The sequence below is a fragment of the Triticum aestivum genome, chromosome 2A (genome assembly GCF_018294505.1).
Source record: "Triticum aestivum cultivar Chinese Spring chromosome 2A, IWGSC CS RefSeq v2.1, whole genome shotgun sequence".
NCBI lineage: Eukaryota > Viridiplantae > Streptophyta > Magnoliopsida > Poales > Poaceae > Triticum > Triticum aestivum.
Genome location: NC_057797.1, coordinates 254,099,660 through 254,117,252, shown reverse-complemented (window position 1 = coordinate 254,117,252; position 17,593 = coordinate 254,099,660).

Below are 17,593 nucleotides of genomic sequence, written 5' to 3'. Positions count from 1 at the left end.
ATTGGGAAGATAATGATACTTCTTATGATCTTGAAAATCGTTTTGGTACTTGCTTGGAAGAATATGATAATAATGTTTGCTATACTATTGGTGCTATCCATACTATTAATGATGAGAGTGATTATGCTTATGATACGAAAAGGCCCAATCTTGGGGAAGCTATGTTTGATAAGGATGACATATTTTAGAATATATTTTCTGCAATTAATGTTTGTCCCAAGCTTGGGGATGCTATGTTTATTAATGATGACATTTTTAGTCTCCCAACTTTTGATATGCATGTTTATAATGATGATAGCATGCCTCCTACTTATGATAATTATTGTGATGATACATATGCTATAAAAAGTAGTGATTATATTTATAAAACTTACCATGATTATGATTACCCCTTCTCTGAACATTACTCTTTTAATTTGGAAACAATTTATAGTATTCAAGTCTCTTATGATACTCCCACTATTATTCATGAGAATTTTTTTGCTTGTGTGGAGAGTAATAAAATTTCTATGCTTGTAGATCATGAAAAGAATGCTTTAGGTGCTGGTTATATTGTTGAATTTATTCATGATTCTACTGAAAATTATTATGAGGGAGGAACACATGCTTGTAGGAATTGCAATAATATCAAGTTTCCTCTGTATGTGCTTAAAATCTTGAAGTTATGCTTGTTTTGCTTTCCTATGCAAGTTGATTCTCGTTCCTATAAGTTGTTTGCTTGCAAAATCCCTATGCATAGGAAGTGGGTTAGACTTAAATGTGCTAGTCATATTATTCATGATGCTCTCTTTATGTTTCAATTCTTATCCTTTATGTGACCATCATTGAAATCATCATGCCTAGCTAGGGGCATTAAACGATAGCGCTTGTTGGGAGGCAACCCCACTTTATTTTTATTCCTTGCTTTTTGTTCCTGTTTAGTAATAAATAATTCATCTAGCCTCTGTTTAGATGTGGTTTTATGCTTTTAATTAGTGTTTTTGGCAAGTAGAACCTTTGGGAAGACTTGGGTGAAAGTCTTGTTGATCATGCTGTCAAAAAACAGAAACTTTAGCGCTCACGAGAATTGCTGTCATTTTTATTTGGAGAGTGATATTTAGTTAATTCTTTTTTCAGATGATTAATAGATAAATTACTCAGGTACATAAATTTATTTTATAATTTTATGGGTTCCAGAAGTATAGGTTTGATTCAGATTACTACAGACTGTTCTGTTTTTGACAGATTCTGTTTTTCGTATGTTGTTTGCTTATTTTGATGAATCTATGGCTAGTAAAATATTTTATAAACCATAGATAAGTTGGAATACAGTAGTTTTAACACAAATATAAATAAAGAATGAGTTCATTACAGTAGCTTGAAGTGGTGATTTATTTTCTTATACTAACAGAGCTTACGAGTTTTCTGTTGTGAAGTTTTCAAGTTTTGGGTAAGGATTCGATGGACTATGGGATAATGAGTGTCAAGAGCCTAAGCTTGGGGATGCCCAAGGCACCCCAAGGTAATATTCAAGGACAACCAAGAGCCTAAGCTTGGGGATGCCCCGAAAGGCATCCCCTCCTTCGTCTTTGTTCATTGGTATCTTTACTTGGAGCTATATTTTTATTCGCCACATGATATGTGTTTTGCTTGGAGCGTCAATTTATTTTGTTAGGATTTGCTTGATGTTATTTTGAACAATGTTTTTCATCTTTTATTTCAATAAAAGTGGCATTGATAGCCTTTACTATGCCTATGTTACAAGTATACATGTTGCTGTTTGAAAACAGAAAGTTTACCGCTATTGCAGTAATTCCCTAGAAAATTCAGAATGCGATACAATGTTGAAACCTTTTGTATATTAAGCTCTGATAAATTTAATACAGTGGCAATTTTATTTCATAATTTTTGGTGTTAGGGAAGTATGGATGTTGCAGCATTCTTTACAGACTATCCTGTTTAGGCAGATTTCTGTTATGCTTGCATTGTTTGCATATGTTTGCTTCTTTAATGATTCTATTTGAGGATAGGACTATTAAATATGCAGAGGCATTTAGTATGAAATGTTGAATAATAATTTTAGTGATTTGATAAAGTAGAGTATGATAAATTTTTGGCAATGGTTTATACTAACTTATCTCACGAGTCCTTATTGAGTTCTCTGTGGATGAAGCTTTTGAGATTTAGGGAGACCGTGATATGAGAGGAATTAAGGAGACACAAAAGCTCAAGCTTGGGGATGACCAAGGCGTCTCAAGATAATATTTCAAGAAGTCTCAAGCATCTAAGCTTGGGGATGCCCTGGTTGGCATCCCACCTTTCTTTTTCAACAATTATCGGTTAGTATCGGTTGATCCTAAGTTTTTGCTTCTTCACATGATGTTTGCTATTCTTAGATGTCATTTTATTTTGCTTTGCTCGCTGTTTGAATAGAGTACCAATATCTGAAATTATTAAATGTTAGAGAGTCTTCACATAGTTGCATAATTATTCGACTACTCATTGATCTTCACTTATATCTTTCGGAGTAGTTTGTCATTTGCTCTAGTGCTTCACTTATATCTTTTAGAGCATGGTTGTAGTTTTATTTTGAAGAAATAGATGAACTCTCATGCTTCACTTAGATTATTTTGAGAGTCTTAAATAGCATGGTAATTTGCTTAAAATCCTAATATGCTAGGTATTCAAGAATAATAAAATTCTCTTATGAATGTGTTGAATACTATGAGAAGTTTGATACTTGATAATTGTTTTGAGATATGGAGATGGTGATATTAGAGTCATGCTAGTTGAGTGGTTATGAATTTGAGAAATACTTATGTTGAAGTGTGTGATTCCTGTAGCATACACGTATGGTGAACCGTTATGTGATGAAGTCGGAGCATGATTTATTTATTGATTGTCTTCCTTATGAGTGGCGGTCGGGGACGAGCGATGGTATTTTCCAACCAATCTATCCCCCTAGGAGCATGCACGCAGTACTTTGTTTCAATAATAATAGATCTTTGCAATAAGTATGTGAGTTCTTTATGACTAATGTTGAGTCCATGGATTATACGCACTCTCACCCTTCCACCTTTGCTAGCCTCTCTAGTACCGCGCAACTTTCGCCGGTACCATACACCCACCATATACCTTCCTCAAAACAGCCACCATATCTACCTATTATGGCATTTCCATAGCCATTCCGAGATATATTGCCATGCAACTTTCCACCATCCAGTTTATCATGACACATTCATCATTGTCATATTGCTTAGCATGATCATGTAGTTGACATAGTATTTGTGGCAAAGCCACCGTTCATAATTCTTTCATACTTGTCACTCTTGATTCATTGCATATCCCGGTACACCGCCGGAGGCATCCATATAGAGTCATACTTTGTTCTAGTATCGAGTTGTATCATTGAGTTTAAATAAATAGAAGTATGACGATCATCATTCAATAGAGAATTGTCCTAAAAAGGCCAAATAAAAAATAAATAAATAAAAGGGACAATGCTACTATCCTTTTACCACACTTGTGCTTCAAAGTAGCACCATGATCTTCATGATAGAGAGTCTCCTATGTTGTCACTTCCATATACTAGTGGGAATCTTTCATTATAGAACTTGGCTTGTATATTCCAATGATGGGTTTCCTCAAATTGCCCTAGGTCTTCGTGAGCAAGCGAGTTGGATGCACACCCACTAGTTTCTTTTGTTGAGCTTTCATACATTTATAGCTCTAGTGCATCCGTTGCATGGCAATCCCTACTCACTCACATTGATATCTATTGATGGGCATCTCCATAGCCCATTGATACGCCTAGTTGATGTGAGACTATCTTCTCCCTTTTTGTCTTCTCCACAAGCACCATTCTATTCCACCTATTGTGCTATGTCCATGGCTCACACTCATGTACTGCGTGAAGATTGAAAAAGTTTGAGAACATCAAAAGTATGAAACAATATCTTGGCTTGTCATCAGGGTTGTGCATGATTTAAATACTTTTTGTGGTGAAGATGGAGCATAGCCAGACTATATGATTTAGTAGGGATAGCTTTCTTTAGCCATGTTATTTTGAGAAGACATGATTGCTTAGTTAGTATGCTTGAAGTATTATTATTTCTAAGTCAATATGAACTTTTGTCTTGAATCTTATGGATCTGAATATTCATACCACAATTAAAAAGAATTACATTGAAATTATGCCAACAAGCATTCCACATCAAAATTTATCTTTTTTATCATTTACCTACTCGAGGACGAGCAGGAATTAAGCTTGGGGATGCTTGATATGTCTCCAACGTATCTATAATTTTTGATTGCTCCATGCTATATTATCTACTGTTTTGGGCAATATTGGGCTTTATTATCTACTTTTATATTATTTTCGGGACTAACCTATTAACCGGAGGCCCAGCCCAGATTTGCTGTTTTATGCCTATTTCAGTGTTTTGAAGAAAAGGAATATCAGACGGAGTCAAAACGGAACGAAATCAACTGGAGAAGTTATTTTTGGAAGGAAACACACCTGATGGACTTGGACCCCATGTCAGAAGATACGGGAGCTGCCCACGAGGGTGGGGGGCGCGCCCACCCCCTAGGGCGCGCCCCTTGTCTCGTGGGGCCCCATGGCTCCCCTGACGTGCTTCTTCTGCCTATATAACTCCATATACCCTAAAACTTCCAGAACGCAACATAGATCGGGAGTTCCGCCACCAGAAGCCTCTGTAGCCCCCAAAAGTCAATCGGGACCCTATTCCGGCACCCTGCCGAAGGGGGAACCCTCACCGGCGGCCATCTTCATCATCCCGGTGCTCTCCATGACGCGAAGGGAGTAGTTCTCCCTCGGGGCTGAGGGTATGTACCAGTAGCTATGTGTTTGATCTCTCTCTCTCTCGTGTTCTTGATTTGGCACGATCTTGATGTATCACGAGCTTTGCTATTATAGTTGGATCCTATGTTTCTCCTCCCCCTCTTCTCTCTTGTAATGAATTGAGTTTCCCCTTTGAAGTAATCTTATCGGATTTAGTCTTTAAAGATTTGAGAACACTTGATGTATGTTTGCTACCTTGCTGTTTTTATAATTTCAGATTACAAATACTCATATCTACTATCCATATACCACTTGTATCACCATCTCTTCGCTGAACTAGTGCACCTATACAATTTACCATTGTATTGGGTGTGTTGGGGACACAAGAGACTCTTTGTTATTTGGTTGCAGGGTTTCTTGAGAGGGACTATCTTCATCCTACGCCTCCTACGGATTGATAAACCTTAGGTCATCCACTTGAGGGAAATTTGCTACTGTCCTACAAACCTCTGCACTTGGAGGCCCAACAACGTCTACAAGAAGAAGGTTGTGTAGTAGACATCAAAGATGAACCACTGCCCACAGGGCACTGGACAGCCACCTCATCATACGATATATACATGGTGGACACACCCAAAGAAGGCAATGGCGACAAGACAGCGGAGGATGACCCCTCCAAGAAGCAACCCAAGCGCCGACGTCAGCGGCGCCACTCTAAGTCCCGCCAAAGCAAAAGTGGTTATACCGGCACAGGAGATAATAACACTCTGGATAGTGCCGAAGACAACAACAATCCCCTCCAGCAAGATTTAGAGCAGGAGGATGGAGAAGCCAGCCCTCCTGAGAGAGCGGCAGATGGAGAAGCGGAGGATGATAATTACATGCCCCCTCCAAAGACGAGGCAAGCCTCGGCGATGACGAATTCGCCTTGCCAGAGGATCCCGTCGAACGAGAGCGCTTCAAGCGCCGGCTTATAGCCACGACAAATAGCCTTAAGAAAAAGCAACAACAACTTCAAGCTGATCATCTCCTAGCTGACAGATGGACTGAAGTCCTCGTGGCCGAGGAATATAAACCCGAGCGCCCCTCCAAGAGTTACCCAAAATGCAGGTTGCTACCCCGACTGGAGGAAGAAGCGTATGACGCGGCTGATCGCTCACCTCGTGGCCACGATAGAGAGGCATTCCAGCCAAGAACTCGGCCCGCACCCCGACACCATTCAAATAAAAAGGCATGGGGAAATACGCCAGACCTGTGAGACGTATTGGAGGACAAAGCAAAACATGCAAGATCGATCTATGGATCACGAGGGCGCGCCACTATGAGAGACGATAAACGTCACGCCGGATATAGTAAAAGTCAATCCGGCCGGGCCGAACACAGCGGGCAAGACCCACTCGAGCTGCGTCATGATATAGCCCAATACAGAGGCGCCGCACACCCCTATGCTTCACAGACGAAGTAATGGACCATCAAATCCCAGAGGGTTTCAAACCCGTAAATATTGAATGATATGACGGCACAACAGATCCTACGGTATGGATCGAGGATTTCCTCCTCCACATCCACATGGCCCACGGCGATAACTTACACGCCATCAAATACCTCCCACTAAAGCTGAAAGGACCAGCGCGACATTGGCTTAACAGCTTGCCAGCAGAGTCCATTAGCTGTTGGGAAGATCTGGAAGCCGCATTCCTCAACAACTTTTAGGGCACTTATGTGCAACCACCAGATGCTGATGACTTGAGCCACATAATTCAGCAGCCAGAAGAATCGGCCAGGAAATTCTGGACACGGTTCCTAACAAAGAAAAATCAAATCGTCGACTGTCCGGATGCAGAGGCCCTAGCAACTTTCAAGCATAACATCCACGATGAGTGGCTCGCCCGGCACCTTGGACAGCAAAAGCCGAAATCTATGGCAGCCCTCACGACACTCATGACCCGCTTTTGTGCGGGAGAAGACAGCTGGCTGGCTCGCAGTAATAACATATCAAAAAACCATGGTACTTCAGATACCAAGGATGGCAATAGTAGGTCACGTCGCAACAAACATAAGCGCCGCATTAACAGCGATAATACTGAGGATATGGCAGTCAATGCCGGATTCAAAGGCTCTAAACCCGGTCAGCGGAAAAAGCCATTTAAAAGAAGCACTCCGGGCCCGTCCAGTTTGGACAGCATACTCGATCGCTCATGTCAAATACATGGTACCCCTGACAAGCCAGCCAACCACAACAACAGGGAATGCTGGGTGTTCAAGCAGGCCGGCAAGTTAATTGCCGAAGACAAAGATAAGGGGTCACACAGCAATGACGAAGAGGAGCCCCGACAGCTGAACACCAGAGGATAGAAGAGGTTCCCCCCACAAGTGGGAACGGTGAACATGATATACGCAACCCACATCCCCAAGAGGGAGCGGAAGCGTGCGTTCACAGACATATATGCGTTGGAGCCAGTCGCCCCAAAGTTTAACACATGGTCCTTCTGCCCAATCACCTTCGATCGCAGGGACCACCCCACTAGTATCCGTCACGGCAGATTCGCCGGACTGGTCTTAGACCCAATCATTGACGGATTTCACCTCACTCGAGTCCTTATGGATGGTGGCAGCAGCCTGAACCTGCTTTCCCAGGACACAGTGCACAAAATGGGTATAGACCCCTCAATGATCAAACCCACAAAAACAAACTTTAAAGGCGTCATTCCAGGTGTAGAGGCCCATTGCACAGGATCAATTACACTGGAAGTGGTCTTCGGATCCCCGGATAACTTCTAAAGCGAAGAATTAATCTTTGATATAGTCCCGTTCCGTAGTGGCTATCATGCACTGCTCGGGCGAACCGCATTTGCGAGATTCAACGCGGTATTGCATTATGCACACCTCAAGATCAAGATGCCAGGACCCCAGGGGGTAATCACAGTTAACGGAAACACAAAGCGCTCTCTCCGCACGGAGGAGCACACTGCGGCCCTCGCAGCAGAAGCGCAAAGCAGCCTCTCAAGGCAATCCACCAGTTCGGCGTTTTAAGACCTGGACACCTTCAGTCAAGCTCGGAGTAATTGGCAACTAGACCGCCTGGCACGGTCTGAGCTCGCGTAGCAATGCGGCCCCCACCCCGGCCCAAGCCAAACGGCGAAATTCGTGCCATGCGTACATAATTACGCATTAAAAATACCATGGGCACAGGTGGGGAGGGGGGCACAACTACGACACGCTCCAAGACGCGGCCTAAACCGCACTAGGGGCTTCTTGCTTTGTTATTTTTCTCTTTCAGGACTTTAATCTCTGGAAACCTTGTCCGATAGCATGATTGCCGAACACATGATGCAACAACCAAGAGAGGCAGAAAGCTATGTCACACCACGGAACTCCCAGGTGGATTACGATAACAAGTGAAATATTTGCTTTAATACTATTCCTCAGCTTGCCCTTGGAAGGGACATAGTCCTACTTTTTGCTTATCGCACTATCTGTATCATTCCGCTTTAACGCACCTCTTTGAATAAACAACGCATAACATTACGACTATTATTGCATTCTTGTTTTATATATATGTGTTCATTAATGACGCCTTGCAACCGTACACTTTGGTACGGCCAACACACCAGGGGCTTAAGTACCCCACAATATGGTGTGAGAAGTCCGAACACTTTCCCAAGTGCGGCACCCCGAACTTATGGCATTATATGCATCAGCTCTGAATCATGTCTTTGGTCAAATGTTGGGTTTGCCCGGCTCCTATGTTTTGGTAACTTACGTTCCACTCTATCGGCTAAGGTAGCGCTAGGAGAACTACTGCGATTGTGCCCCGATTCTGCTGGGCTAAGCACCACAGCAGAGAAAGCTAAAACTGACTGTCATGATAAGGCGAGAGACTGGTCGCTGTTCGGCAAAGTTTCGAGTCCCTAAATACTTATGCCGCTTAGAGCGAGGAGCCAGTCCTATCCGGCTTAAAGGCGTGTATCGTGCCCCGAATTCGGCCTTCTGAATACCAGGGGCCTCACCGAAATTTAAAATTATAGAATTCTATGGCTAAGTGAGAGTGATTAAGCATTATTAGTCTGGTTGCCTTGTTCGCTGTGCTGAGCACCTCCCTCGAAGGACCCAAAAATGGGAACAAGAGTGCTCAGGTTTATCCCGAACACCCCAGCACTCGCGGCCTGGGGGCAAAAGCCGAGGACTAGCCATCTCTCAGATTGGATAAACAGTCAAACAGAAGGTAATATTTTAAATTCAAACAAGCGTTGCATAGCACATATGAAACAAGTTTTCATCATACAAGATCACACGAGCAAGTTTACTCAAATATTACATCCTTTGAACATTCGTCCGCTACAAGACGGGCACCCTTCAGGACACCCTCATAATAAATTTCGGGTGTGCGATGCTCCTTGCCCTGTGACGGTCCCTCCTTGATCAGCTTCACGGTGTCTAGCTTGGCCCATTATACCTTCACGCGGGCAAAAGCCCGGCGTGCACCTTCGATGCAGATAGACCGCTTGACGACCTCCAGCCGTGGGCAGGCGTCCACAAGATGCCTCACCAGGCCGAAGTAGCTGTTCGGAAGGGCGTCGCCAGGCCACAGCCGGACTATAAAGCCCGTCATGGCCTATTCGGCCGCTTTGTGTAGCTCGACCAACTGCTTCAGCTGGTCGCTCATAGGTACCGGGTGTTCGGTCCCAGTATACTGAGACCAGAATAGCTTCTCCGTAGAGCTTCCCTCCCCGGCCTGGTAAAACTGTGCGACATCCGACATGCTGCGGGGCAAATCTGCGAATGCTCTTGGAGAGCTCCGGATTTGGGTAAGTAATAGGTAATTTACTTTCACAAGCTTGCTTTGCATATAGAATGCCTTACCCGCCGCTATTTTCTTCATCGCGTCAATCTCCTGGAGGGCCTTTTGGGCTTCGGCCTTGGCACTTTTTGCGCTCCCGAGGGCCGCGACAAGCTTAGATTCTCGCGTCTTCGAGTCAAGCTCCAACGCCTCGTGCTTCGTCACGAGAGCCTAGAGCTCTTGCTGCACCTCGCCCACCCAAGCCTCTTTCCTTTCCCGCTCAGAGCGCTCCTTGGCCGCTTTATCTTCGGCCTCGGACAGCGCTTGCCTTAGGGTCGCCACTTCATTCGTGGCCCCTGTCAAATTCATGATGATCCTGTCATTTTGCAATCGCATTCTTTTTATACATATCCATAAACTAGGTATTACTTACCTTTGTTCTCCTCGAGCTGCCTCTTGGCAAGGCCGAGCTCGTCCTTGGACACTTTAAGGTCATGCTTCAGTGCGGTGACCTCCACAGTCAGTGCGGCAGATGCCAGCAGTGAAGCCTGCATATGCATATTGACATACTTATATTAGACTCCTGCGATGTTGTTTGATCCTCTGTTCGGCTTTTCTTTGTGAACACCGAACAGAGCATCAGGGGCTACTGTCTATGCGGTAATATTTTTCCTATATTTTAAACACTTACCTCAAAGCCTGTTAGAAGGTTGGCACAGGATTCAGTCAATCCGCTCTTGGCGGACTGAACATTCTGGACCACCGCACTCATAATAGTACGGTGCTCCTCGTCGATGGAAGCGCTGCGAAGCGCTCCCAACAGATTGTCCGGCGCCTCTAGATGGACAGAGGTCACCGGCACAGGCGTCTCGCCCCTCTTGGAAGGAGGCTGCCTGCCCGAGTCCGGAACCACTGGAGGTTACGGCGCGGTGTTCGGCTGAGGGCCGAACTCGGAGCCCTCAGGGGCCTTGTCCCCTCTGCTCCCGGAGTCCGGAAGGTCGCCTTGAGGCGCCTCCGGGACTGTCTCCCCTTGACCCGGTGCCTCTTGAGACAATACCTCAGCGTCGTCCGCAGGGCAAGGGGAGGTGGCGGTCGGAAGTGGATCGCTATCCATATCCGACGAGCCCAGGGAGCCGTCCGACGATACATCAATACGGGCTCGTGGCAGCCTGCATAATCATATTCGGCGTTAGGGAAAGCAATGCGACAAAGGAATGCTATGAGTTACTCTAGTATCCGAATACTTACGACCTCCCCAGGGGCTTGGCCCTGGGCAACCACTCGCCTTCGCCTTCGGCGGCGGCGATGGAACTGTCCGGAAGGAGAGTCCTTCCCTTCTTGGACCCTTCGGCCCCCCCAGTTGGGGCGGCCTTCCTTTTCTTGTCTCCCCCACCTGGAGGGGGAGCATCTTCTTCTTCCTCCTCATCTTCGGGGGAGGAGTGTGCCGCAGAGTCATCGGACGGTGAGTCCGATGACGCCTGGCATCGGGAACTCTTTCGGGTTCCCTTGGCCTTCTTGGTCTTCTCCAGCACCATGTAAGGTGCCGTAGTTAGCATCATCACCAGGAGAGCGTCTGCTGGGCCTCCGGGCAAAGGAGCCGGACAGTCAATCTGTCCGGCCATCTCCTACCAGTCCTGTCAAAGGTACGGGAGCTTAGATCCCGCATAGAGTCAAACTATGAAAAACAAGTATCCTGTGAGAGGTAAAACAACTTACCGCGCTGGCTTGGCGCTTCGCACAGAATTCGCGGTCCTTGTTAGTGGGAGGGGGAACCTCGGCACTCTTGAATAGCACCTTCCAGGCTTCTTCGTGAGTTGTGTCGAAGAGCCTGTTCAGAGTTCGGTGCTGGGCTGGGTCGAACTCCCACAAGTTGAAAGCCCATTGTTGGCACGGGAGAATCCGGCAGATGAGCATGACATGGACTATGTTGACGAGTTTGAGCTTATTGTTCACCATGTTTTGGATACATGTTTGGAGTCCGATCAGCTCTCCCGAACTACCCCAGGACAGGCCCTTCTCTTGCCAGGAGGTGAGCCGCGTGGGGAAGCCAGATCGGAACTCGGGGGTTGCTGCCCATCTAGGGTCACGCGGCTCGGTGATGTAGAACCACCCCGATTGCCACCCCTTTATGGTCTCCACGAAGGAGCCCTCGAGCCATGTGACGTTGGGCATCTTGCCCACCATGGCACCTCGGCACTCCACCTGGTGGTTGCTCACTACCTTTGGCTTGACGTTGAAGGTCTTCAGCCATAAGCCAAAGTGGGGCTTGATGCGGAGGAAGGCCTCGCAAACGACGATAAACGCCGAGATGTTGAGGATGAAGTTCGGGGCCAGATCGTGGAAATCCAGGCCGTAGTAGAACATGAGCCCCTAGATGAATGGGTGGAGAGGGAATCCCAGTCCGCGGAGGAAGTGGGTAAGGAATACTACCCTCTCATGGGGCCTGGGGTGGGGATGAGCTGCCCCTCATCTGGGAGCCGGTGCCCGATGTCGTCGAGGAGGTATCCGGCTCTCCTCAACTTCTTGATGTGTCCCTCCGTGACAGAGGAGACCATCCACCTGCCTCCCGCTCCGGACATGGTTGGAGAAGGTCGAGGTGGGAAATGCGGACTTGGGCGCTGGAGCTCGAGTGTGTGAAAGTGGATGAGCAAAGGAGGAAGAAGGCGTGGATGAAAAGGTGAATCCTTATCCCTTTATATGGGCGGCCAAAACTATGCACCCCCACTAGCCTGGGAAAACTCGCTTATCCCCCAAGCGCCGGAATCGATGGCGCAGTTGGGTTACCCACGCCCGTATTAACGAGAATCCCGTGATAAGGGGACACGATCTCTGATTTAACATGACATGTCAAAAAACTGCCTCGCATTATGTGCGGGGCTAGTTAAAGGAAACGGTTCGAATAATCACCGGGCCATGGCATAAGGTCGTGTTGCCAAAACAAGTCAACAAATTAGATTTGTGGAAATATTATTCTCTCTACGGTGGTATTTGGAACTTATTTTGCAGGGTCGGACACTATCCTTGTATTCAAATTCTTCCGTGATGTATTCGGAGGAGGAACCCGCCTTGCAATGCCGAAGACAATACTGCACGCCGGACTCATCGTCATTGAAGCCTGGTTCAGGGGCTACTAAGGGAGTCCTGGATTAGGGGGTCTCTGGACAGCTAGACTATATTCTTTGGTCGGAGTGTTAGACTATGAAGATACAAGATTGAAGACTTTGTCTCGTGTCCGGATGGGACTCTACTTGGCGTGGAAGGCAAACTAGGCAATACGGATATGAATATCTCCTCCTTTGTAACCGACCTTGTGTAACCCTAGCCCTCTCTGGTGTCTATATAAATCGGAGGGTTTTAGTCCGTAGGACAACACACAATCATACCATAGGCTAGCTTCTATGGTTTGGCCTCTCTGATCTCGTGGTAGATCTACTCTTGTACTACCCATATCATCAATATTAATCCAGCAGGACGTAGGGTTTTACCTCCATCAAGAGGGCCCGAACCTGGGTAAAACTTCGTGTCCCTGCCTCCTGTTACCATCCGCCTAGACGCACAGTTCGGGACCCCCTACCCGAGATCCGCCGGTTTTGACACCGACACTGGGCCTTAGGGGTTTCTCCAACGATAGGAGTGTGAAGCGCATCTACGTTCCCGCGGCGAAGTTCTTCCCTCTGATGCGAAGAGAGGGGTTTGGGGCGGTACTCTTCGTGAACACGTGACGGATCACCGCTTGCATCGCCTCTGTCTTCACGGGTGAAGCCAGGAGGACTGCGTGGTCCATTGACCATCAAAACTTGCGCCGCGGGGTCGCTGCTGTCGCACTCGGATGCAGTCTCTACGGAGCCAGTCGAACAGGCCGTAGAGAGTTTGGTCGGGCTCGATTGCCACGACTTGGGGGGTGGCCGACTGGCAAGCCACGACATGCCTCACCCACTGTTGAAGTCTCAATCGACCAGAACGTTTGCTCCAGAGGGCTGCAGGGAGGGAGGTCAGCACAGGAGCCGACTGATACGGAGTCGACGACTGCCGTAGGAGGAAGCCACGGCCGCACGCGCGAAAGTGCGTTGCCTCGCGGACGGGGAGCGCCTCAATGTCGAGTGGCACTTCTTGGAGCCAAGCAGAGTCATCGGCGACGAATACGAGCGCGCCGAGATGGATCTCATGGCCCTCGGCCAAACCTCCGCCTGAAACCATGTTGATGGCGATTGGAAAAATTGCAACTTCTACAACAAGTCGCTAAGACACCTGCCCCACGGTGGGCGCCAACTGTCATGGTTCTAAGTCTGACAGTAGAATGGGGGGTAGGAATGTAGAGGCAAGATCCTAGCTATGGAGGAGTTGTACACGCGAGTTTTACAAGTTCAGGCCCATCTCGGAGGAAGTAATAGCCCTACGTCTCGGAGCCCGGAGGCGGTCGACTGGATTATATGCGTGTGAGTTACAGGGGGTGCGAACCCTTGTCCCAGAGGAGGGGGGTGGCTTATATAGAGTGCGCCAGGACCCCAACTCCCCTCCGTTACACAGGGTTCAATGTTCATAAAGAGAGAGCATTACAGGTAACGTGTGTAATAAAGTGCTAGAAATGATCATTAAATATACGAGTAAATGCCCGACCGTTGCTGTGTAGAACGGCTTTAGGTCTTCTTGTACGTCGAGTGGTCTTTTACATGGTCGAGTGGTTGAATAGTCGAGTGACTCAAAGAAGAAGTAGTCTCCGAGTGAATGGTAGGTCGAGTGGATTGCGCTCGACACCTTTATTGGGTCCACCTTGTTTACTCTTGAACTTATTTGCTTCTAGGGCAAGGACCTTAGGTAGGACGTATAGGTCAGGCCTATTACCCTACCCCAGGTCTATGTCCTCATCAGCCGTTGCATCACCCTGAATGGATCAGAGCACCGCGGTGCCTCTCCGCTCTCTCGTCAGCACTAGTAAGTCTTCCCCTTCCTCGCCATAGATCTGTCATTAGGGTTTCAGTGTTCATCGGTGTTCGTCGCCGCCCTCCTTTTTTCTTGCTTTCGATTCATGGATTAGATCCGAAAAACCACATAAACCTTACGCGGTAACAATTTTTAGCATTTATTTTTTATATCAGACCATATCTTTCTTACAATAGATCTCATCTGAACGCCCCTTCTCTTCTAGTGCCGCCACCTTAGCTTTAGATTTTATTCCATTTTTCTAAATAGCCGCAGATCCAATCTTATATCCTTAATCTACGAAACCTGTTTGTCTCGATACTTAGTAAAATTTTGCTCTTGTCAGATCCTGAATACCAGTATGTGTCATGGCGGCTTACTTGTCCGGCCTATAATTACTCATATATCATTAGTCCTCACTTAAGCCGCCATTCTTGATATATAGACTGTAATTGTTCACCTGTGATTTCACCAATCTGATTTGAACCGGCCAAAATTTCCCTTTCTTTAGGTTTTCTCTCTTCACAATGCCGCCAAAGACATTCTATGCATGCAACTGGGTTCCCTCCATTTTCACTAAAGGCATGCTTAAAGACTTTGCCAAAATCAGATATTTGCCAGAAAAGAATGTCATGCACTACCGTGCCCCTGAACCGGGCAAAGAAAAACCTCAACCAAAGGATGGTGAAGTCATTGTATTCACTGATCATATGAACCGAGGCTTCTCACCACCCGACTCTATGTTTTTCTGAGATGTCCTGCACTCCTTCTAGCTCCATCCTCAAGACATTGGTCCCAACTCCGTGTCAAATATCTACAACTTTCAAGTCTTCTGTGAAGTATACCTTCAAGAGGAGCCCAACATTGAACTTTTCAGAGAATTCTTTTATTTGAACTGCCAGAATGAGTTCACGAACTACCCTAGCTTGGAACTTGGCGGAATTTCGATTCAACGCAGAAGAGACGCAATCTTCCCTTATGCTTGCCTACCTAGTCACCCCAAAGATTGGAATCATACATGGTTTTACTGCAAGGATACTTCTCCAGCTGACGAGAATCCATTGCCGGGTTATCGCGTTGAATGGCTTGACCCGAAACACGATCTTCCGGGAAAGCTGTCAGCCATAGAACATAGAAAACTTGCGCCTACCATTGTGAAAGTTAAAGCTCTGCTGGGAAAAGGATTAACCGGTATTGACTTAGTTCGATGGTGGGTCGCCTGGCGGATCATACCGTTGAGCCCTCGACCTGGCTTAATGTGTACATACATAGGCGACATAAATGATCCATTAAGCCACAACCCTTTGCGTCTCTCTGATGACGATTCTGAGGACTGCAGCAAAGTGGGTCTAAAACCTTTGTGCAAACTTAACCCGCGACCAGATGTGAGTCTCTAACTTGCTTTGCTTTCAACCAATGTTGGGGATATCGCTTATCGGGAACTTATCGGTCGACCTATGATAAGGGGTAAATCGGCCAATTTATCGGCATATCGGCTGATTTATCGCCATATCGGTTGATTTATCGGACAGACCACGATAAGCGATAAATCGGACGATTTATCAGAATATTGGAAGATATCTTGAACAGTGCTTTCAACTCATCATTTGAATATCTTATTAACTTCAACTTTTGTTAACTTTCACAGGCTAAAATATGACCACGAAGCTGCTAAAAAGGCCAGGGCTGCCAAGAAAGCCGCCAACAAAAACCGCAAGAAAAGCAAGAAGAAGCCAAGTGCTTCCAGTATGTTTGAGATGGACGGCAGTTTTGAGTCGGGGGTAGCCCTTGACTCCCTTGTCTCCTTTTTTAATCATCTTATGGACACTGACTATTATTAGGATGATACGGGGCCAGCCAAGCCATGGAAGAAGAGGTAACGATTGTTTCCTTCGATTCAGAGCCTTTGCCAAGACAAAAATTTCGACGGGTAATCCGGAAAGTAAGATTTTCACACCCCTTAGCTCATTTGGATCCTCACTCTCTTTTGAAGCAACAAAAACACGAGAGCCGGTGCAAGACTCGGAATAGCGGAGGTGAAGAATTGTCCTCCGGCTTACCGAACACTCCCACTCCTCAAAAACGGTGAAACGAGGTTCTTTTTTAACTTGCTCCTTTAACCAACTGTGGGTCTTATTTCCTATAACTTAACTCTGTTGAGGACTATTGACTAGGAACTTGCCCATTTTTCCTCTGGCGACTCATCACAAACCGAGTTGCAGGATTTTAAAACTGCCCCTGGGTAATGGTAATTAATTTTACTTTGTAGCTCTTTACACTCTTACATTTATACTGGCATGTCATAACCCATGCAATGGTCAAGCAAAGCCTAATAAGAAGGCGAAGGTGAGTAAGCCAACTGAGGCACCTGAAGTTGCTGAGCCGGAGCAGCAAGTCCCTATACCTGAAGCTTCTGACAAACGGCCAGAAGAACCTGCTACTGACACACTACCTGAGATTCCCGACTTTTCCCATGATCATACAGATGCCAATCCTGTGTTCACTGAATCATCCGATCCACTTAAGCTGCTAGAAGAACATGGTGAAGATGTTATTATCACTGGCACCAGCTTCAGAGAATCGGGATGTCCAACCGTCCTGGCCAAGCACTCTGCTAAAGATGAGTTCATTGAGAGGCGAAAAATGAAATTTCACATTGCTGACTACTCTCAACTGACCGTCAATGAAGTATTGTCTGGTTGTCTTAACCAAGTTCATTCCAGTCGCGACCCTGAGATTGATATGGTGAAACAGATGCACCAGAAATATGAGGTATGACCTCCGGTTTTTAAATAAGTTATGTACATCCTGCCAGCCCCCAAGTCTACTGGCTATGATAAGATTGAATAGGATTTAGACTTAGAAGAATTCATAAGCTTCTGTCATAGGCTCCCTCCAAGTCTGGTTTAAAATTAAACCAGATGTTGAAGCAGTTTAATTTTGCATCCGTAGTCCCCAAGGTTCGGTTTAATCAGCATGAATAAGCCGGTCCTATTTATCATTGTGTAATAATGTAGAGCTTAACTGCATAGCCCCCATGAGTCGGTTGAGACTGTTTACAGCATATCCGGATCATCATTAATAAGTTTGAAGCAATATGCATTAGCCCC